The sequence below is a fragment of the Halictus rubicundus genome, chromosome 15 (assembly GCF_050948215.1).
Source record: "Halictus rubicundus isolate RS-2024b chromosome 15, iyHalRubi1_principal, whole genome shotgun sequence".
Lineage (NCBI taxonomy): Eukaryota > Metazoa > Arthropoda > Insecta > Hymenoptera > Halictidae > Halictus > Halictus rubicundus.
Genome location: NC_135163.1, coordinates 2,448,873 through 2,471,860, shown reverse-complemented (window position 1 = coordinate 2,471,860; position 22,988 = coordinate 2,448,873).

Genomic DNA, 22,988 nt, shown 5'->3' with positions numbered 1-22,988 from the left:
TGTCTGCTCTCAGCCACCAAACCTTTTTCACCGTTCCACTCGTATGTCTGCTCTCAGCCACCACAGCAAAGAACCATGCTGATCTCACATTTCCCTCATAAACATATTTACAGAAACCATATGAAGAAGATTAAATGATGGAGAACTATAAAATATAATTTTTACACAAAGTTAAAACATATTATTGTGTTACATATATCTAAAGTTTAAGAAGAATTAATAAATTTTGCTTTTCTTTTGTATCACTGTTCGTTCGACAAAAATTAATTCCGTTCAGCACGACACCTATGTATAAACTTAATACGACCGCAAAGGGATATTATGTCCGATTTTAGAATACAAATGTTACGAAGACTTTTCGACAAGAAATACTGTTACTGGACTGCCGGTCTTTATGCATTTATGGCTTATGAAAATTTAAACACAATGCTATAATATAAAATTCGATAGAATTTAGTACTATTTTTATTTTATTTTCTTTTTTCTTTGGATCTACAGACGCTGTTCCCACGGAAAATAGTTTTTTATTTCACTCCATCTTCTGGAAATTTGTCCGCAAAAATTGGAAATTGCATAAACTTCCGCAGTCCAACTATTACAATCTGCGGTATACATCATTCTAACGCTAAACCTACCGAGCATTAACAGTATCTGGTAAATATTGCCTTATAAACACGGCAACCCTAAATTCATTAAGATCGTCCGTAATTTTCAATACAACAAATACATGTACAAGGAAATTCCACTATTTTCCATAAATGAATCTGTATAGTTTCAGTAATTGTAAAATATAAAACCGGTCATTTTGACCGCGGTAGGTTTAGTGTTAACACATTCGCGACCGGGAAATTTTTTCCGTTTCTAATACCGAGTACCGGCGAAAATAAAGCAAGGATTAATTAATCTATTAAATTAATTAATAATTTAAATTCAAATCCAATCCCATTAATGCGCCTAATGCTGCCGCATTCGGAAACAAAAATTGCAGGACGTGACTTCACGTCAGCGGCAATCAGTAATAGAATTTAAAATGTGTTAAGCTCTGTGCGGAATTGCAATAGTGTTGCCGTCACCTCTGAAAATCGGGCACGAACTTTTGCACTCGTCGTCCGATATTTCGCGCGACCGGCGACGACTACGAGATCGACGGACAGAAACTCGACACAAAAAACCATAGAATTCGAGTGAAAGCGGCGACTCGCCGTAACGGCGATCGTGGCATCGCGTACGATAGCTCGCCGGGACTCGCGTAATTCCGTCGGCGACGCTTATCGCTCGAGGAAATGGTCGCCCAAAATTTACGTCGCTCGACGAGCAACCATGTCATCCCCAATAATCTCTGAATAAAGAATCCAATGGACATCAGCCTTTGATCGCCGACATCTTTTTTTTTTTTTACGGAGCTTGCGTGACCTTAGACGTGTTCACCTATGTACGTATTCGCAATTTAGGTGAAATTCCTGATATTCGGACGGTCGACGTCACGTGTGTGAGATCTTTTAGCCAGCGGTTATCAGCCGGTATCGCGCGGACGTCATTTGGCCACGCGAAATTAAAATATCGTTTCTAAACCTCCGTATCTGATAAAAAGGCAAACATTATTAATACGAGTCAAGAAATATTTTCATTGAAACGAACGATGATGTTTTTTTTTTTTGTTGGTCGTGTGCAGGAATTCTCGATAAACAGCAGTGCGGAAAACAATAAATATTAAGCAACACTATTGTGCTTGATTTAACGGTTGATGTTTATACATTTAATAGTGGGTCATTGAAATTCACGTTTCTACAGTGTTAATTAGCTACAGTGTTAATTAACAGTCTGCGAACTGTAAATAGTATATTATTAAACAAAGCGGATGGTATTTGGAATTTCATTAATACGTTTACGTTTTGAATGGAAATCAACGATTTGTTAAACAAATAAACAATATTCGTAGTGCATCGATTTATACTGATTAATGGCAGTTATTCAAAGTTATGTTACGCTTCCTTGATCGAACAATTGAAGCCCACGGGAATGGACCATTGTTCTTTCAGAAAAACAAACAATTATTAAATAAAACCGTCTCTAGGTTAGCACGACAATTGTAGTAATAAAATAATGAAAATTTCGTCGGTTGATGTGGAAAAAACGACAAGCATTGGCAGATGTAACAATCCTCAGATTCATTACATTTAAAGGTCAAGAATCGTGAAAAACCGTAATTTTTTCGATGAAATTTTTATAATATGTATAATCGACACAGATCTACAAAATGTACCTTTCAAACTTTCTATATAGGTCCACGTGGAAAATTTGCAAGACACAACCTTCAAATTTTTCAAAATTTGTTCTCTCTCGATGTAGCAACCCAATTGTCCTAACTTCTAAAAAATCTCCAAGTCGTACGGTACGATATCAAAAAAAAAGTAACCGTCTTTTTAAGCGTGTCCGAATATTAATGGGAGTCACTGCGCATGTATACACTATGTTTTTACATAATCACCATAATGCGATTCCGCGCGTACACGTGTCCTTTAATTGCGGGCACGAAACCGTAATCGCCAGCAAATATCTCTTGCGAGCGGAAGTGGGGGACGGGGGGGGGGGACGGAGTAAACATAATTATTGACCGACCCTCTTACCTTCTCTCTGCGGGTGTCGACGGGGTGAAGGGTGAAGGGTCCCCCATCCCATTAGTATCGTTCCGCGGCGTTTTCGTGTTTTACGTGTCGCGGGGTCCGAGCGAGAGAATCTCACGAAAGAAACGACGAAACAAACGAAACGCGGGGTAACGCCTCGATGAAAGTTCCCGTAGAAAGTGTAGACAACCGATCGACTTCCTAGATACGATCAAATTACTTCCGAGAACGAAGGGGGTTAGGGGGGCTGTGGAATTCAATTACGTTTCGGTTTGTTTCCCGGATCCGACGATCCAGCGTAATCTCTGATATTGTCTTCTGCGGTATTTTTCGGCTTCGCTCGCGCTGACCGCCTCCGTCCGCCTGAATTCGAGTTCGAACTCCACTCGGAAATTCTTACGCAATTTCTGTCGTAACGACGAAACTGAAGCGATTCAAGGTGCTTTGGTAATATATCATTAGGCACATTCTCCGCGGAGAGTACGTTGACGAACTTTCCCGTCAATGTGGAACAAAAAAATGTATTTTTGAAACGTGATGTAATGCTCGGAGGAAAGTAAGTTGACAGATATTTCCGGCTACAGTTGGTGATTATTCGGAATAGGAGACTCATCGACGATTTCTACGACCTTGAAATGTCAAGGTCATCATTCGGAACAACGTTTTCCTGTACGTGTTACCGAGCGAACTTGGTTTGCGAGATATTTGCAGGAAACTGTAACTATAGCAAACGCTACCACCTTTTCCCGGTGACCAAATTTGCGGAGTTTTTTAAGGATTTTGATTTTTCTTGGAGTTGCCAAAGACGACTGACGGTTAGATTTTTATAACTATGTGAAAAGAGTCTTGGTTAGGTCTGGATTAGGAGCCCCTCCCCTGCCCTAAAGGACGGTCATTAGGCAAAGGTAGAGTTCGCTATAGGCATCCCAACAGTTGCCTGAGTGCGTAATGACTAGACAGCGGGTCTTTATGCAAAATAAAAATGTTCTGCATCGATTGTGGGAGGCAGTAATTAAATAAAAATTCATTTCATCCGTTAATAGACTAGAATATTCTTAGATTTTTTATATTTTTCACTGTTTTATATTTCACCCAGCTAATTTCTTCATAAATGCATAAAAATCCGCAGTCTAGTAGTGACATTTGTGCTACTGCATTAATTACGCACGGCTCTGCGTCACTCGTCTTATCATATTTAGAAGACTATAAAAGTAATTGTTAAGGAGAAGGTACTGCATTAAACGCGCTAGCTATGAAGCATGCTTCGCCTAAACGATATACACTTTCAAAGACACATCGAATTTCTGTTCATATGTAGAGTGTCTTTGAGAGACTAGAAAAGTAATTATTAGCAAAAAAGGGGTACGGCGAACTTTGCGGAATGAAACGAAACCTGATTTTATCTAGAGACCTAGAGAATTTATGCGACGTTTCTTCTGATAGCGAATTATTCAAACGACCCGGTTCAACGATGTCTCGTGCGGCACTAAACGCGTTAAAATAAAATTATTAAGCTTCATTTTGATACCGATCGTTTACCGAGGAGCCCGTTAATAGGACTCCGATAAATAAAACTGTTTAATAAAAATAGTGTAACCTAGGAAAGCGCAGAACCTGTCTACACGATCGAAAGTCGTCGACACTGAAGGATCGAAGGAAACGATCGAACAACGCAAAATCAAAGACAGAGACCACCAGATTCTCGGAGGTTTCCACTCGAATAACCCAACAGCGGAACCCCCGCGAGCCTAATTTTTTCGTCCCCGATTAACCAACACCGGATTGCACAATTTTAATCATCGTCCAGTCGATTGCCGAGTCGTTTCGATTTCTATCCAACGGCCATTGGTATCGCGTCCAACGATCGACGGCTAATATTCCGTCCATACTTTGATCGGTTCCAATGAAACTGCAATTTCTACGTACACACCCGCCCCCACCCTCGTCCCTCCCCCACGAATAGAAATGTTTCACGCGGTGCGATTTTAATCAAACGAGCGAACGAGATCGTCGATTCCGGCTCATTATCCTTTCGACAGCTATCCCACACGTTATCCGATCAGGCGTTTAAATCAACTTTCATCTTGAAAGAGTAAAGCACTTTTATTTCCTCCGTGCTACATATAGGAGCGTTTAGGATATCAATAATGCTGTAATTCTGCGATATTAATAAATGTGCCTGGAGTATCGAAGACTTTCACTGTGCGAAGTAAGGGTGCGCGCCATTGCCGGGAGCGGAACTCGAAATTTGTGTGGTACACTTCATTCGATAAAATGTTTCTATTATCTACAGGGTGTTCATTTGAAAACTTTCCGAAACTAGTGCGCGGATAAAAAAAGTATCTTACGAAAATTGCTGGTCTTTTTACGTACAATAAGATCCCATAATAAAAAATGTAGGTTTCCATTTGAAAACACAAAGTTGACCTTCAAATGACCTTAAAAACCTAAATAAAAAACTGATACTGCCCGCCTTTTTCCCCTTCGAAATCCTTGGACACGTGTTTTACACTTTTTAAATCTTTTTCATACTTTTCCAGATATTCGGCTGGAAAGTTTTCAAATGAACACCCTGTATATTTGCGACTATCTACCGATTATAAAATGTTGCAGATCAAATTTCCGTTTGAATCGGAAGCAAATCTTTGAGAAAAATGAAAAATTACATGAATACCATATACAGGGTCATCCGTTTTCAAACGGCCAAACGTCAACCAGCTATAGAGGACCCCAACTGAAACAACTTTCACCCCTAACACTTTTTTTGATTCGGTCTTGATTTTTAGATAATTGCAAAAACCCGTCATTTTTTGCGTTCACTTAAGATTAAATATATTAGGACTGCAATTATGTATCTTGATGATTTTTCCTTTGTTTGGTTTACAATAAATAGGGGCATCTTTTTCATTAAGTCAACTTTTTTGTATGACCTTTGGATCACCCTTTCGGATGACCCTGTATATTAAATCATTTTTCATCCAGGGTTGGCAGAAAACCATATCCACGTCTGATTAATCTTGACTTCGGTTGTGCGTTTCGCGCAAGTGACACGGAAAACGTTTGAAAAGATTCATTCTGTTGCTCGGCACCTGTAGCGACTACAACATGGCCACGGGTACAATTTGCTCCGAGCTATGTATGTAACGTTTCGAATCCAATCCTTTCCAGTAACAGCCGCGCAAGTTTCTCTTCTGTAACGATACGCCGTGCACTTGCAGTTGCCAGGCCTTAACGCGACCGTATGAATGGATTCATTATAAACCACGCGAAACGGAGTTTTCGGTACGCCGGGGTTCTTTCATCCGAGCACGTTAGGTTAAAGGCTGCCATTTAAAAACGCAGCGTCAGAGACCGACTACGCTCGGCAAATGATACCAATGCTTCCCACAAATCTAACGCGTTCGTATCAATGTAACATCGCGTCAATAGCGCACCGTCACGAGCGATCAATAGAAAAGTGTTTGCGAAACTCTGGTATGGAAACAATGGCTGTACATTTGCCTCTTATTGTATACATTTACCGCTTAATGTAATTTACGATGCAGCGGCCAGCTAAGTCATGCGTGTCCTCCTACCGTAAGAACACAAGCTGCACTTGCGAATTTTTATTTTGAAAACCGTTTGTCGAATCAATCTGTTTTAATAATCGTACATTAAAAGTATGCAAACCTAGTGTTAACGTTATTGAGAATGTCTGAACTGACAAGAAGTGTCTATGTGGGTAGTTAGTGAGCTAGCAGGTAAGCTAGCAGTTTAGTGACGTAAACAGAAAGTACAGTAAAGTCTTGATCTAAGCCGCACGGAGCTACACGATCTTAGTTCGCGGGCCGAGCAGTGTACAGTATAAACATGATCCGATACCGGGTCGGGTATATCGGTGTGAACCAGTACCAATCCAAGTAGGAAACTTCTTCATTTTTCGTCATATTTTATGGGACTTTCACCAAGGTATTCGTGGCATTTACACGATATAATTTGAACTGTATACGGTGGTTGAATTGACGATACGTAGTGCTATCCTAAATACAGGGTGGCCCACATAACTCTGAACAGCTCAATATCTCGAAAACTATGCCATCGATTTTAAAGTTCTTAGCCTTAAATTGCATGGAACTGAAGGGCCTTTCTGACTACATAAACGTGAAGTGGCCTCCCTTCCCCTTTAACGGGGGAGGGGAGGTACCTTTGTAATTTTAAATGGAACCCCCTATAAAATGTTACATATTTAGATTCTACCGGAAAAAACAAGTCAATTTTGTCTGAAACATTTTTTTGTCAGATACTTCCACGATGAGATATAACAGTTTGAAGTTTCGAGTTGTAGGTAATTGAAGCGCTCGGAAATAGCGTTATGGAATTATACGCGCTTGAGTACTTTGCTTATTCATGAAGAAACACAAACAATAATATTTACAATTCTTGAGTTTGACTCACTTATCTATGAAAACGTTTTCAGTTTAGAGCTGTTATTCAAGCAGTAACATTGTGATTATGGCTACTTTTGACACAGAAGTGAATATGTTATTAACGTTAGGTGAATGCCAAAAAAATTATCGGCGTGCAGCAGTGATGTTTTTTGAACGTTATGGGATCAAAAAATGTCATGCAACATTTCATAATTTAGAAAAGCGGCTTAGTAAAGCTGTCACTAATGAAAATAATAGTGCCAGTATTCTTGCTGCAATTACATTAAATCCTCATATTAGTCAACGTACACTTGCACAAACATCACATATTAGTCGTTCATCAATTCAACGAATTTTGAAACGGCAAAAGTATCATCCACATCACATGGTTTTATCACAAGAGCTTCCGATAGCAGATTACGATCACCGCGTAAGATTTTGTAAGTGGCTGCAGGGTGTTGTGGAAAACGACTTTTTGTGGAAAATACTTTTTTCCGATGAGGCCACTTTTATGAATTCAGGGCATGTAAGTAGACATAATCTGCATTATTGGGCCGTGGAAAACCCAAATTGGATGCGATGGGTTCCCTTTCAACATCGATGGTCTTTAAATGTTTGGTGTGGCCTAATAGGAGATTTTGTGATTGGACCTTATTTTTTTCAAGAAACTGTAACATCTGCAAGTTATTGTGATTTCTTAAAAAATCATTTGCCTGCGCTTTTGGAAGATGTGCCACTGCACGTTAGAAGAGAAATGTGGTTCCAACAAGACGGCGCTCCTCTACATTTTGCAAACATCACCAGGCAATTTTTGAACGAAAAATTTGGGAACAAATGGATAAGTCGTGGGGGACCTCGTCAATGGCCTCCTCGATCCCCCGATCTAACACCATTAGATTTTTTCTTATGGGGATATGTAAAGGACAAAGTTATGTTTGAACCACCGACGACAAAAGAGGATATGAAACAAAGAATACGTGACCCTTGCGCTTCAGTGACTCCCGAAATGATAAAAAATGTTGGAACAACTTTGATGTTTCGAGTAAATAAATGTTTACAAGCCCGTGGTGGACATTTTGAACATTTAATTTAAAGTACATTTGATTTCTTCACGAATAAGCAAAGTACTCAAGCGCGTTTAATTCCATAACGCTATTTCCGAGCGCTTCAAGTACCTACAACTCGAAACTTCAAACTGTTATATCTCATCGTGGAAGTATCTGACAAAAAAATGTTTCAGACAAAATTGACTTCTTTTTTCCGGTAGAATCTAAATATGTAACATTTTATAGGGGGTTCCATTTAAAATTACAAAGGTACCTCCCCTCCCCCGTTAAAGGGGAAGGGAGGCCACTTCACGTTTATGTAGTCAGAAAGGCCCTTCAGTTCCATGCAATTTAAGGCTAAGAACTTTAAAATCGATGGCATAGTTTTCGAGATATTGAGCTGTTCAGAGTTACGTGGGCCACCCTGTATAGTGGTATCGTTTATAGTCCGGCATTGTGGGGGACCGTGTCGTCTCAGCCGGAGGGGCCATCTCGCCCGGAACCACAATAATAATGTGAAAACGTCGATGTCGGCCTGATGCAGTTTATGTGCCACGCAGTTAAGTGGGCGACGGCCTTAATGCGACCGCATAACGCGCGATAACCGCCGGAGAATGGTACTTCACCGTGTAGCCCGTCGGAAACGAAACGTCGGGCCGACGGATTCCACGGTCACCGAGATAATACAAAAACACGGTCGATTACGGTTCCGAGCGCCGCGCAAAAATCTAATCAACCAACCCGCCGCGTGGGCGGTAAGAAACGAAAGGAACGAAACGCACGAAATGGAGTCCCGGGCCCCTTGTATCGACGATTCGCGTGCCGATTGGCATTCAGCTCGTCCCGCCGCGCCGAGCCGCGGCAAAATCCGCTCGCACAAGCTTCATACGTGGATCACGGTACACGTAACCGTCGCTGCGACAACGCCTGCAACGCGTGTCCACGCAACACGTCGCTCGTATACCACACTAATACCGTCCATTTCGACGTAGCCGTGCACGAATCGGCGCGATCCATCACGAACAGCGTCGCGACGCAACACGACGCAAACGAAACGCAACGAAACGCGACGCGACGTGCGAGAAGCCACCGGGTACCGTTATGCGAACACCATCCTCGGGAATCTGCTGCGGATCGAAACGAACTGATAAAACACGCTGGATCCATAGATCGAACGCGTGTCGATCACCGAATACACGGACCCGTCACCGCTCCGTGCGATGACCGTCGTCCGCATAATTTCAGGATAATGTGCGCCTTATTCGGGGTGCGGCCAAACATATGTGCTTCGTTGCATATTTTTGTTCATGGGCTGCAGGGCCCCCTCCGAGGTAAAAAAAAATAAAAACAATTGCAATGGATTATACAGAAATATTTGGTAATTCAGTTAATTTTTGGTTAATTGGGTAGGCCCCCAAACAGTGTTGGCCCAGGGCCCCGAAATTAAAGTAAACATCCACCGAACTCGAGGAATACTCCGAACGCAAATATTCCCAATGTTTGCGACGAGAGTCGAGGGAAATGAGAAAACTATACTTTTCAGACAGGTGAACCGAGCATAGTGATTCGCGTCCTTCATATTTCAGGCCGAAACACAGGGGATACCTCGAGGCGCTCCAGGTGCTATTCGACTCGAACTAGCCTAAATCTTTCACAGCGAACGATCGCAGTCCTGATAATAGAGTTTCTCGTATGCGGTGGGGTTTATGTAAAATCGTGAATACGCGAGTTCTCGGAAATGTGTTTATCAAAATGTGCTATTCTCACCGTGTGTTGCGTAGATGACGAAAATCCGCAGTTGCACCGCTTCTTCGTCGTTAATAATTTCCTGCAAGAGAAAAAATATTTATGTTGATCATTTTCATTCAATCTTGAGTGAATATTTATCTCAGATTTAGTCAATTTTGTTCAAAATCACCGGAGCAAGTATGACACGATATTAGAGAGCTGTAAATAATAAATGCCCCATTGTGCGTCAATGCTCCACGTACTACAGTCTCTACTCGACAAATGTCCCAAATATCTAGCCTATAATTGTCCCAGAACGAGTATACCCCGCGGTAGTGGGGATAGTTCTGGGACTTTTATCGGCTAGGCATTTGGGACATATATAGAGTAAACACCGTAACTCCAAAACTAATTCGCCTTTTATCTGAGAAAACCGTAGAACTTTTTTGAAGAGCATACGAAGAGGTATCGAGTGATTTAAAAAAATACTTCTTTAGTCAAAAAGTTTACGCGACGTTTATCATCCAGGCCTCGGCGACATATATGGAGAAATCACTGTAAAAGGTGCCCCCTGCTCGCTAGAATTTAATTGCTGGCTCCTGTACGAAGATGTAAATGTAAATTTAATTATGATGTAAATTTAACCGCGTGTTACTGTGATTCGCACGAGCCGTAGGCGGGACCCTGACGTTGTCGAATCAGTGACAAGAAGACCGATTTGCTCGGTATAAAGAACGGTAAATGCAGCGTGAAAATCGGCGGTATCGCGATCTCGTATCTCTCGCTCGTACACAGTGGCACTCGATGGCTGCTGCACTCGAGTCACTCGACGGGACACGTGCAATCGTAGGTCGATTATAATGCGCCGCCGAGAACATTTCAAATATTTAGGTCTTCGAGGAAGGCGGACCGACCGCCGGCGTTTTTACCAGCAGCCTGCACGTGAATCCTATTAACATAAATGAAAGGGCCCCGCGCTGCATTCCACGGCGAATGGAGATTGACCTTCGTGGAGATAACGTGACCTTGATATACCTTCTACACTAATCGATTTACGCTCCCGTTCATACATTACCGGACACCTGGCTTGTTCGACAGAAAATATAACAAATTGCGACAGGCCGCGGGCGAGTTTGTAGTTATATAAAAGACAATCTTCTTCTATAATAAACTGCAGTTGGTGCGATCAATTTTTATTATTATTATTATTATTTATTTCTTTAAACCAAATAAGGTTCATATGCAATGCATGAACAATTTGATTACTAACTTAATATAACTTAATAAGCATAGTTTAAAATTTTATCGTAAATTAAAATTTTTATCGAGCATAGTTTAATTTTTCATTTTTTACTTTTGAAAAACAGCTTTCGGTATTTTCCCTGCAATTCCGACCAATTGCAATTTTTTGAAAATTTCTCCTCTACGTCATGTAGGAAATTAATTGTTCCAACTCGTAAAAAAAAAACACATACCGTACGGTCCAATATGAAAAAAGTTATCGTCTTTTCAATAGTGTTCGAATATTATTGCGAGTGACTGTACGTACTGGTTCGAGCACCACTTTCGAGAAACAGACGATAGTTAACAGAATTCGATGATTATGACCTTTGCTTCGGTTGCATGTAACTATCAAAAGGCTAATCAAATTAAACAGAATAAATTGCATGGTTGCGTGCGAACACATTTATGGTCTACTGTAGTCAGTCAATCGAACTGTGCGTTGGTATATTAGTAGCACTGTTCTATTTCATCAGTGCACAATGAAACATGTGTTTATAACAGGCTGTCATTTTGCGTTGCCACTGCTATTTTGCAACAGAGTGGCTGACGATGATTTACAAGCATGCTGGAACTTTATGCGCTCTTACAGAATGCAAATATCACAGAATTGAATACGAATCGCGTATGAAATTTTGCAAACGCGCGAAATCGTTGAAATGTAATAAACAATCTGATCGCAGAGCGACTTTCTTGTTTACCAAGCGTCTTTCTTAACTATTATTTATTCCGACGTTGTCAGCTAATAACATGCGCGCGAGTTATGCTATTTCGAATGCGTTATTTACCAACTGTAAATGCAATTACACGCGCGACACAGATCCGCGTTTATCCAACTTACGGAGAAGGCGAACATTGCTGAGATTAAATTATTATCACATATTTCACATTCATAGCGACAAATAGTGACAATATAGCACGAGCTGTCGAGCGGTTTCGCGCGAGCTATAATTACGAGGTAGTCATAATAATTTGAGCGCCGACTATATACGAATACTGTGTTCGTGGTAAGGGTAGCCACGTTCTCCTACAAGTGAAAGGGCTGCGAGAGTGTCGACGGTAATCGTTGTGTGGCCGTTTCGATCGATTCGAGTCAGAAAAAGTCTGATAAAACGGCGGCACGGTTCGCCCGGATATCAGAAACTCGAAGAGTCAACAGAATTTCGGGAAGTCCACATTGTCCTCGGGACAACCGAGGGTCTTCTCCGCGCTAAAGATAGGATGACAACAATGGGAGAATTAATGGCGGCTTCTCTGTATCAATTACACGCAGTATAATATACCAGGAAACGTCGAACAATTATTGCTGTCTGGCCCACATATTGCACCGAGCGGCCTGCAACGTCGTTCCTTGTCTCGTTGTCCACTTGCCTTCATTGCACTCGTCGAAGGTTCGCAGTCTTTTTTTTTTTTCTTTCTCTTTTTTCCGTGCTCCCTCCTCCCTTTCTCTGCTCGGAGCCACGCCAAACAGCTCGACGCTCAAACCGACGCTGACAAAATTTAGACATTCTTACTGGACGAACACGAACTCATTGTTCGGGAACCGAGGGGGATCCCCCCGATGGTAAGGATCGAATTTTGACAGTTAAAGATCTTTTTCTCTATAACTCAGCGGATCCAAAATTTTCACAGTTGCGGGGAGGATACTGTAGTAAGTTTTCGGTAACTGTGACTCTGCGGGCCCAAAGTTCTCACAATTAAGGAGAGAAAACGGTAGTAGGTGTTCTATAGCTGTGACTCTGCGGACCCGAAGATTCCACTTTGATACGATTACAAAGAAGCCTGTGGCAAGGGCGAAAGGGCATGTCTCCTATTTAGATTGCCTTCGATTGCGCGCACGCGCGTCGGCAACAATTAATTTGTTTATCAATAGAAACGATATCGTAGACCTAGACGAGTGTTCATTGGGGCAACATGAAAACTATTAAGCACACACGACGGAGGCAATTATGTCCGGCGCAACGTCGTCGTCGTCGACGTCGTCGTGGTCGTCGTGGCCGATCGCTATTACCGGCCATCGTCGATCCGCGAACATCACTATTTTTACGCTCGCAAAAATACTTTGGACTCCGTAATGCCTCTCCTCCGCCGTATCGGTTCTCGCCTGTGTGTCCGTTGCACGGACGATTTCTGTTGTTTTGCAATAGGTTGTGCGGGCTCTCGCTCGCGCACGTTTCACAGCGTAACACACTCCGCTTATCTGGCCGCCGCCGCTGCAATACTCCAATTTAAATGATCGCCGATAATTCAGTCGGTCATCGAAGCTGGCTTTAAAAAAAGAACGCACGATAACGCGGTGAAAGAGTGTTTTCGTAATTCCAGCCGCGCGCCTTATATCTGACCTTCGCTGCAAATAACATTGCCCCGATAAAAATCCTGTCTGGTGAACGCGAACCGATTTCTTCCGGCGCGACGCGACGCGTTCTCTCTCTCTCTCTCTCTCTCTCTCTCTGGTTCTCGTTGTCAAAATAACGTTCAACACCGGAAGCGAAGAGGAAGAAAGCTGCTTCCTCTTTTCCTGCGCGTTGTCGCGGCCACGAAACTCAGAACATCGACAGCCGAGCTCAGATTCTTATCTGCGATAGTCACAGCAGCAGCCAGCGGCAGCAGCAACATCAACAACGCGCCGTTTAACACACTTACGTCATCTTATCAAGAATTCAAACGAATCCATTTATCGCTCGCGACGCGTAATTCGCGCGTTGCGAGCCGGCCGAATGATTTTCCATCGCGTACGCGCGCCGAATGCGCGATGTATTCCTCACTGACGATCCGACGAAACCCTAATCGCCATTTTTCTTCTCCAACGTGACCGTCTATCGTCTTTCATTCGCAGCCGTTGAACGATCCCGAGCGGAATCGCGATCATCTTCGAGAATGAATAATATTTTAGTACGTGTATTTATTGGGCTGTCCGGAAAGTTCGTGGCGTCTTTAGGTGCTATTGGGATAGGTCTGAATATGTCAGAACGATTGAAGACAAATGGTGTGTACGTAGCCTAAAAGGTGATATTTCAGGCATTTTTAGAAAAAAGTTTGATCAGGATACATTAATTTTTATTAGTTTTATACGTCCTTAAATATGGAAGGAAACATAGTGTATTGTAAACATTTGATGCTTTTTTCTTCCAAAAACTGTTGGAGCTTGTTTGGGATGTGCTACCCCATTCACCCTATTAACTAGACATTACACCCTCAAAAACTTTAGCTCTGTGGTCGACATAAAAAATGATATTTAAAAGTTCTTCGCCGAAAAACGCGAGTTGCGTGAAAGATGAAGAAAGATCATGGAACAAAATGGCACTTATAATAATTCAATAAATGTATATCGAAATTTCAATGCGTTTGAGTTTTCCTCAAAAATCGGTACGAACTTTCCGGACAACCCAATACTATATGGATAACTATAGGCAACAGTCGCCTAACATGAGATCCCAGGTTATTTTCGCTACAAGACTGCCGATCTTTATGCGAAATAAAAATTGCACGCGATGCGCGGGACGCGTCCGTCGCGCTTCTCACATTGTTGCATTGTTCGCGCGGTCAGTGCATTGAACCAGGGAGCGGTGACGATGAATCGTCATCATCGAGTAGATCGGCCGCGGACTTCATTGGGAAACGAGACGTTGTGGCCCAGATATCGATGCGAGCGCGTTCGAGGCGTCGAACGAGCTGTTACGTTGCTCGAGAGTTCACCGAAAAGTCGCCGGTCGATCAACCGTGCATTAGGTGCACACGTAATGCCCCCTGCACACGTCGGAACGCGTAGCGATGCATCGAGGCTCCGCGACACCTGCATCAGTTTCAGTTTGCGATTCTTAGTTGCTCGCGAGACGCCCAACAAAATGTGCCCTGACTCCAGTTCTTTTGCAAATTTGTAGAATAGTCGAAAAGCTGCACTAAATCTTTCTAAATAACTTTTACGATGCCCCCTTCACGTTGCAATTTATTTAGTAATTCTATCGCAGGTCCTCAGGTGCCTCGCTGAAGAGATCTTCTCTACTGTAACCATCAAATATTATTAGAATTGTGTTCTGAAATGCAAGATCGTAAGAATGGTACCGGCTTCTTATAGAAACAGCGCTCAGAAGGTTGAACAACAAATTCGCGAATGCTAATTTCAACAGACATGAGAGTTCATTCGCCGGGCTGGTCACCCCAGATTTTGGATCCGCTGTGTGCACTGGCCAGCGAGCATGTTAACCGCCGGCTGCAAACTTTGCACGGGAGCACGCGAATTCTGACGAACAGAGGGCATTAGGGAAGTCATGAGACATATTAGGAAATATACGGGTCGCCGAAAACTCGCGCAGAAGGCTGATCTCGTCGGGTGTTCCCGGCATGTGTCGCGGCGATGCCCGGGCTCGGTTCGTAATATCAACGAACACGACAACGTGGTCTATTGGAAAATTAGATCCAATCTAACGCGCGGCGAGCGCAGTCTCACGCTCGCGCGCAGACAGAATTCATGAAACGTATTTCATCCGTCTAATCTCGTAATGGTACAATAGAACAGGCGGGTTAGAACGCGCCGCGGCGTGGAACGAGGAAGAGTGCTGACCCCTCCACGCGGAAGTGATTAAGCGCGCCTAACGTTTAATCGCGCACACGGATTAACCCGATCAACTTGTTCGTCAAAGCGTATGCGAAACGCGCGTGTACCTTCGCCCATAAGTCAATGCACATTCGGTTGCTCGAGAGAGAACAGGAACTGCGAATGCGCGCGCGCTCTTCCGTTCTTTTGTTTGCCTTTTCAAGCTTAACTCAATTTTGCATAGAAGTGCATAAAATCTGCTGTTCAGTTTTCACAAGTAACGATAATGATCAAGACGGACGGGGTTATTGCTCCACCCACCACAGTGAATTCGCGATATATGTCGCCGAGTTCTGGATGATAAATGTCGCGGAATTATCCCCACTACCGCGGGGTATAACCCGTGAGGGGCCAAAAGCTAGAGACCTCGGTCATAATACAAAGAATAGTAGGATCTCGCCGACAGCATTTTCCGCTGTGACTTTGACTAATAAAATATAGGACGAATGTATTTACACTCCTCGGTGGCGAGCAGAAGAGAATAAACGACATCAAGACCCGTGCTGCTGACATATATCGCGAATTCACTGTACACGGAAGCAAGGGTGCAACCTGACATGGCGGCCCGATCGCAATTTCATTCTTTCCAGAGACAGCGCCCCGTATTGCAATCACTGACCGACAACTCCCCGCTATTGTTCCCTCTCGGCCTCCCCAAAATCGCAGCAAAGTGCTGGAACCCTTGCCTGCGTCCTGTGCACCACAGAAGGATTACGACCCTGGCTGGCAATCAGTGTACGTATAATTTCGTTTATCCCTTCCGAGAAAGCAATTACTGTTGAATTAGCGAATTAGTCGTGGCTCGGCACTCGGTATCGTTGAAACCCGATTGGAATCTATGCCTTCCACTCGGTCCGTTGTCAAGCAACAATGTCAACTGTCCGATTAGCTGCGAAACCATTCACCGGTTAGCGTGTTGGTTTTTTATTTCGGGTATGCGGTAGCGTAAGAGACCCAATTACTGACACTGTAACACGTTAAGTGCCAAATATCATTCCCGGAGCTTCTTACAAAATCAGAGTAATTTAATTAATGAGAGCGAATCTAGATATTTTAAATGTATTGTAAGGGATGATGTTTTAACTTAATAAAATCTTAATAAAAATCTTAATAAAATTCGGTTTATCTGGATATATGTCACGATAAAAGTGAACGTCTAAACCTAGTCAAAAATTACTGTCAGTCATATGTAACTGGCATGGCAGTTGACGTGTTAAGAAACGACACCGACATTAGTCCGAGGATCAAAATAGGCTTGATTACTATATCACATAAGGATCCAACACGGTTTGAAAATATGTAGAAGAAAATTCGATGCGTTCTCCGTAGAGCTCGCCTTGGGGGGAAAAAACCACGGCGCGTACTTGAAAATCAGAGTGGCGTTCGCTGTTTAAAAAACGTTGGCGAGCATACTCCCGCGTGCCGTCCACGCTGCTTAGAATGTAACCTGAATTCGGCATTAAAATGCACATCCAGTCCGACAGAATTCAAATGTATGAAGATTCGCAGGGTGACCGGGCGCGGCGGCGAGCATCGAGACAGATCGAATAGACAATTTCGAATCGACCTCGTTTCGAAAGCCACGACGAAGGAAAATCAAAATTCAACAGCCAGCGCACAGTGCTCGATGCTACGGGGGATTTCCGGACAAAATTAGTACAGTGTTTACTCGATATATTAGGGGGGCCCATAAGTAATCAATTATTTTGAAATCTAAAACAAACTTTGTAGTAAATTCAGATTTTCATTTCTTAACCCCTTGCCGTACTTTGACGAGTCTGGCTCGTCATGAGTATTTCGGACCAAACGTAAACATTATCATTGCGAGTCAGGTTCGTAGTCGTAATATCACGTCAAACATAAATATCACGAGTACGACTCGTATTCAAAAGTTCGAACCAAACATGAATTGGCGCTTGGGCTCGAATTCTTCCGAGCTAAAAGGTACGGCAAGGGGTTAACAATAAATATTGCCAATAAGCTTACGTAAAGGCTGCAGGATCTCTCCATTTAATTTGTATGCCAAGGGGTCAATTTATTATATAATCTCCGTAATTATCAAGGATAACCATCTTTCCTGCAAATTTTCAATCCCCCTCTTATAGAAATCCAGAGTTCATGAAGCAAAATATGACTCAAGATGCCTCCTTACATCTTCTACACAAGTGAATGTTTTATGTCTTAAATAATGTTCCAGAGATCTGAAAAGATGATAGTCGGAGGGAGCAATATCCGGTGAGTACCGGGGGTGCGGTAAAACTTCCCATTGCAATTCCTTGATTTTTTCCTGTGCGAGTTTCGCTGTATGGGGCCGGGCATTGTCAATTTGCAGTATGACACCTTTCCTGTGGTCTAAAGATGCCCTCTTTTTCAATAGTTCTGAATAGAGCCGTCGTAATTGCTGACAATACAACTCAGCAGTAACTGTTTCTCCAGGTTTCAACAACTCAAAGTGAATTATGCCACGACAGTCCCACCAAATGCACAGTAACACCTATCTAAGTGATAAGCTAGGTTTAGGGGTTGATATTGCGGTTTGATTTGCAGAAAGCCATTGCTTGGAACGCTTTATGTTATCATAAAGAATCCATTTTTCATCTCCGGTAACGATTCTGCTAGGAAATGGATCTCTACGAAATCTGGATAGCAATGAAGTGCAAATTGTTCGACGAATGTTCTTGTTGATCTCAGATAATTGATGCGGTACACATATTCCTTGCCTATGTGCCTTTCCCATTTCGTGTAGGTGCCTTCGTATAGTTGACCATGTGGACCAAGGCTTCCCGATAATTCTTGTATACTTAATTTTGGATTAGATTCCACTAGAGACTTTAGGGTGTCATTATCAAATTCAACTGGTCGTCCACTTCGACGCCTGTCAGAGAGATCATAATCACCGAACCTTCTGAACCAACGTTGACACTTGTTGACCTTCAATACATCTCCATAAACATCGCAAATTTTCTTTGTTGTTACCATTGCATTAAATCCCGCATGAAAATGAAAAAGTATGCAATGACGAATATGATCCTCGGAAGGTACGGACGCCGCCATTGTATTACAGGGTTGTAAAAAAAAATATACTTTTTAGAATATTTTGAACACAGGCTGCTTTACCGAAAACTGTAAAAGAATACGCGTTTCCAGTTCAACGATCGGTACAGAACTAAAGGCAAAACAAATTCTTTGCAAATAATTAATTCCTTATGGGTACCCCTAATATGTCCCAAACACGGGTCTACCCACTGACATATATCGGCCAGGAGATATTACATTTTTAAGCTCCCTCGAGCTTCGTGGCCTCTCACAGGATATACCCCACGGCAGTGGGGATAGTTCTGGGACTTTTATCGGCTAGGCATTTGGGACATCTATAGAGTAAACACCGTAACGCCAAAACTAATTTATCTTTTATCTGAGAAAACCGTAGAACCTTTTTAAAGAGCATACGAAGAGGTATCGAGTGATTTTAAAGAATACTTGTTTAGTCAAAAAGTTAAATAATCTTAATTTTTTGTTAAATAAAAAGTTTCTTATGAATTCATTTTACTGCAATTCGTGCGATTTTTTGCAGTCCTCCGATATACGGTCGACGGCAGCTCCTTTCCGGAGATCGTCGTTCTCCGGGTCGCGCGATTTCGAAAAATCGCGTCGAGATGTTTTCGCGGTCCGCCCTGCGAAACGAGGCGACGCGCGACGCGACGGTTAGCCATTTTCGCCTTGTTTTCGAATTTCTCGATCGGCCGCGACTCGCTGAATTATTGATGAGCCCGATCGGCTATGCTTCGACGCAAGGAATTCAGATATTATTCGTTTCCAGCCGGCGAGAACCGCGATCTCGACGTCACCGAGCGTCGTCCATCTCTCGACCGAAGTCCGACAACTACTGATTTCCGCGGGAGATAAAGTGTCCTTGGTTCAAATTTTTCGAATCGTCGAGAAAATTCTAAAGGTTGCGCGTTTCACAACATTTTTATGCGGGCCTATATTGAAAATTCGTGAACCGTTGTCGAAGCGAATATTCTGGACAGTAGTAGCATGGAGAATACATTTTCACCAATTTTTACAACAAAACTTGAAAAAAAAACACAAAATTTGCTATCGCTTTGTCACACAGTGTATAGGGATCAGATAGTATCTCTGTTTGAAAGCAACAGATTTTAAACATTTTAAGAAAGTTACACGTTGAACTATAATTTCGTGAATAGTATTGTATGGCAAGTTCGTGCCGTTTTTCTGTAGATGGCATTAGGATAGGGCTGAATACGTCAGACTAATTGAAAACAAATGGTATGTGTACGTAGTCTAAAAGGTGATATTTCAGGCATTTTTAGAAAAAACTTTGATCAGGATACATTAATTTTTGTTAGTTTTATACGCTCTTAAATATGCAAGGAAACAGAGTGCATTATAGGCATTTGATGCTTTTTGCTTCCAAAAGCTGTTGGAACTTGGTTGGGATGTGCAACCCCATTCACCCTATTAACACTTTGAACGCCGAACTAGAAACCCCAAAAATTCCATAAAATCAAAGTAAGTTATTTAATGAAATAGAAATTGAAAAAAATTAAATGTATGATACTGAGTAGTCCTCCAACGTTCTTGTATGTTACAGATCCTGATAAAATTTGGTACAATGAATATATCACCCACATATGGGTGACGTGGCAGTCAACGTGTTGACTAGACATTACACCCTCAAAAACTTTAGCTCTGTGGTCGACATAAAAAATGATATTTAAAAGTTTTTCGCCGAAAAACGCGAGTTGCGTGAAAGATGGAGAAAGATTATGGAACAAAATAAATGTACATCGACATTTAAATGTACCGCGTTTGAGTTTTCTTTGAAAATCGGCACGAACTTTCCGGACAAGCCAATAAATGGTCGCCGCAAGAAACAGTACCTGTGCACCTCGAGCAATCTGGAGGCAGACGCGTCGAGCTCGTCGTCGCCACCGAGTCCGTCAGATCCGGTCGAGGTGCGTCTATCCTAAGAAGAACAAGGCGGATAACGATCAGCCGTGGAGTTCGGTCGGCTCCGGAGATTCGGCAACGTCTCCGGCGGCGGCGGAGAGAATCGATCACCGCGTTTCCCCGTGAACAACAGGATCGAGACCGATTCCTAGTCCAACTGGTCCAGCTAGTCGCCCGAGATCCTGTGCAAGGATATAAGCTGGCGCGGCTGTGTGCGTGCGTATACGGATGCACGCGTACGCGGCCGCGCCACCCTTCAGACCCTGGAACCCCGACGAAAGAACAAGGGAGCAAACAGGACGAAAAGAAAGAGCCGAATAGAAGCTAGGGGCTACGAGAGACGAGGGATAAATCGAGACGAAGAAACGCGGCGAGGAGGAAAGACACGGGCACACGGTAGTGTTCTCTGTGTGTACGCGCGTCAACGTGTGTGTTCCTCTCTTTCTCTCTCTCTCTCTCTCTCTCTGTCTCTCTGAAACGTGTGTATGTACGTGTGTATATAGAAAAGCGGTGCTGCGCCATGGATAGAACGACAGTCGACCTTGTCTCGTGACGTCACCGACCGTCTAGACGAGATCCACCGCTTTCAATGTCCCCCATTCTCCCCCATTCTTGGATTAAATTCGAGAACGAAAAAACTCAAAACGAGCCACGACCGACGACGGGCAACCCGATCCACCCGTTCAGTGGATTCCCCGCATTAATTTCGACAAGCTCTCGTGTTCCTCGTCTCTCTCCGATGATCGGTGCACCGGTGCCGGGCCGGTCCTCTCGTCCTGCTCTATTCCTCGTGAGAGCACGATGCGTGTACGCCTACTACAGAGGCCGGAGCTGCGCGCGGTGCGTCGCGCGTTGCTTCTTCCATTGCCACGCTAAACGCTGCCACGTCCTTCTTCGCCCTCTCCTCCCTCGCTGCTCTCTTACCTTTTCTTTCTCCTTGTTCCTTTTCCTTCAAATCCACCGTCTCCACCCCACCTACAACTATCTCCGCAGCTCTCCTAATGCGAGGAGCACAGGCCATGGCGGTGGTCTCCGCTCGAAGCCTGGATCCGGCGATACTACGCCCTCGTCTGCCTCTCGCGACCGCAACCATAGCTCCATAGTCCTCCACGAAGACTCACCCTTCGCAGTCGCGCGTCTGGCTTAGGTCCCGGGAACGGAAATCTGGTTCCAACCGCCTACTCTCTCCCTCTCTCTCTCTCTCTCACTCTCTCTCTCTTTCTGTCGTTAGCTTTGTCCTTCTCTCCTACCCCCTCCCCCGACACAGCTCTTTTTGTAGAGAAAATGAGCACGATGACTAAATTCTCCACGCTTCGCCGTCCAATCATTCATCGTCCGATATCGTCCTCGTGGACCCGACGCTGTGGGCTACGCTAGGGTAATTGGCATCTGCTCGAACTAGCATACGCTCGAGCACGGCACAGCCCGTACACTCCGAAATTACTGTTTTCGTTCGGTTCTCGTACAAGCAGTAATCGTTTGCGGTATCACGACGTCGCAATTAGGGCAAACTCACTGTTGTTCGCCTATCGCCCGTACCGGACGGTTTATTTTACCTTCTCCGGGCATAAACAAATCGGCGGACAACAAACCAATTCTGCGTGTATCCGTCACACGTATTGCCGTAATTGCCCGAAGACGACGTGAAATTCTATCGAGATTGATTTAACACGAAACCTAACAAGCGTTAACCCTTTGTGCTCGAAGCTATTTTAACTCCCGAAGGAAGCATTTCTTCCGACCTAGAATATTCCTCTTCTGTATATTTTTTTGTCATGTTATACATACGAGAATGGTGCACTTTGCTCGTACAATACTGAAATGTTTAATGATTTATTAAATACAAACAAATTTAATGATGCAAAAAATATTTTGAATACAGCAATTTTAGATTGTTTAGTGGCCTTACCTGTTGCCATTCGAGTGCTAAGGGTTAACAGTATCTGGTAAATATTGCGTTATGAAAATGGCAACCATAAATTCATTCAGATTGTCCGTAATTTTCGGTATAATAAATGCTCGGACAAGGAAGCTTGTTCCACTATTTTCCAATTGTACAAATATAAAATCGGTCATTCTGACCGTGGTAGGGTCAGTGTTAACTCAAATGACGTAATTTTCTTTTAACATGGCCCTTACCTCGCCGCAAGCTTGCTGAACGGCACTGGGGGGGGGGGAGACGCCACGAAAATCTTTATACTCAATTTTTCGCAGATTATTCACTTCGATGCGTTATCGAAGCTCTCGATTTCATCCAGAAAACTCATCCAATGGTATAAAAATGCTTGGATCCCGCGGCATGCGCATCGTCAATTTTTGGCCTACTTCTAACGCG